Source organism: Arachis stenosperma, chromosome 1, assembly GCF_014773155.1.
Source record: "Arachis stenosperma cultivar V10309 chromosome 1, arast.V10309.gnm1.PFL2, whole genome shotgun sequence".
NCBI classification, from domain to species: domain Eukaryota; kingdom Viridiplantae; phylum Streptophyta; class Magnoliopsida; order Fabales; family Fabaceae; genus Arachis; species Arachis stenosperma.
The window spans coordinates 24352447-24353814 of record NC_080377.1 but is presented as its reverse complement, the minus strand read 5'-3'; the positions used below and the strand labels follow the sequence as shown (position 1 = coordinate 24353814).

At 38.2% G+C, this 1368-nt stretch overlaps 1 non-coding gene across 1 annotated transcript; it reads left to right on the top strand.

Moving 5' to 3' along the window:
* The first annotated feature begins 485 nt into the window (after nucleotides 1-485).
* LOC130950620 (small nucleolar RNA R71) lies at nucleotides 486-589 on the top strand. Its single transcript, XR_009073670.1, has one exon. It is a non-coding gene; the product is annotated as a small nucleolar RNA R71 (small nucleolar RNA).
* Nucleotides 590-1368: the final 779 nt, after the last annotated feature.

The following is a 1368-nucleotide window of genomic DNA, read 5'->3' as shown; positions in this document are numbered from 1 at the left end:
CATTGTTAAAGCCTTGTTGAGGCTTTTGTTGATCCTTCCATGAGAAATTTGGATGATTTCTCCATGATGAGTTATAGGTGTTTCCGTAAGGTTCACCCATGTAATTAACCTCTGCCATGGCAGGGTTCTCAGGATCATAAGCTTCTTCAGAAGCTGCCTCTTTAGTACTGTTGGATGCATGTTGCCATCCATTCAGATTTTGAGAGATCATGTTGACCTGTTGAGTCAACACTTTGTTCTGAGCCAATATGGCATTCAGAGCATCAATTTCAAGAACTCATTTCTTCTGAGGTATCCCATTATTCACGGAATTCCTCTCAGAAGTGTACATGAATTGGTTGTTTGTAACCATGTCAATGAGTTCTTAAGCCTCTTCAGGCGTTTTCTTTAGGTGAATAGATCCACCTGCAGAATGGTCCAATGACATTTTCGAAAATTCAGAGAGACCATAATAGAATATATTTAATATGGTCCATTCTGAAAACATGTCAGATGGACATCTTTTGGTCAACTGCTTATATCTTTCCCAAGCTTCATAGAGGTATTCACCATCTTTTTGTTTGAAGGTTTGAACATCCACTCTCAGCTTGCTCAGCTTTTGAGGAGGAAAGAATTTATCCAAGAAGGCTGTGACCAGCTTATCCCAGGAGTCCAGGCTATCCTTAGGTTGTGAATCCAACCATATTCTAGCTCTGTCTCTTACAGCAAAAGGGAAAAGCATGAGTCTGTAGACTTCAGGATCAACTCCATTCGTCTTAACAGTCTCACAGATCTGCAAGAATTCAGTTAAAAACTGATAAGGATCTTCAGATGGAAGTCCATAAAACTTGCAGTTTTGTTGCATTAAGGCAACTAGCTGAGGTTTCAGCTCAAAGTTGTTGGCTCCAATGGCAGGAATAGAGATGCTTCTTCCATCAAATCTGGACGTTGGCTTTGTGAAGTCACCAAGCATTCTCCTTGCATTATTATTATTTTCGGCTGCCATCTCCTTCTCTTGTTCGAAAATTTCTGAAAGGTTGTTTCTGGATTGTTGTAATTTAGTTTCTCTTAGTTTCCTTTTCAGAGTCCTTTCAGGTTCAGGATCAATTTCAACAAGAGTTCCTTTTTCCCTGTTCCTGCTCATATGAAAGAGAAGAGAACAAGAAAAGAAAGTGGAATCCTCTATGTCACAGTATAGAGATTCCTTTGTGTTAGTAGAAAAAGAGAGGGGAGAAGAATGAAGAAGAATGAATAGTCTGTATAAAGAGTAAGGATAGGGGAGGTGAAGAGAAGTGTTTGTAAATAAATAATTAAATAGAATAAGAAAAGAGAGGGGAATTTCGAAAATAATTTTGAAAAAGGGGTTAGTAATTTTTGAAAATTAAAGAT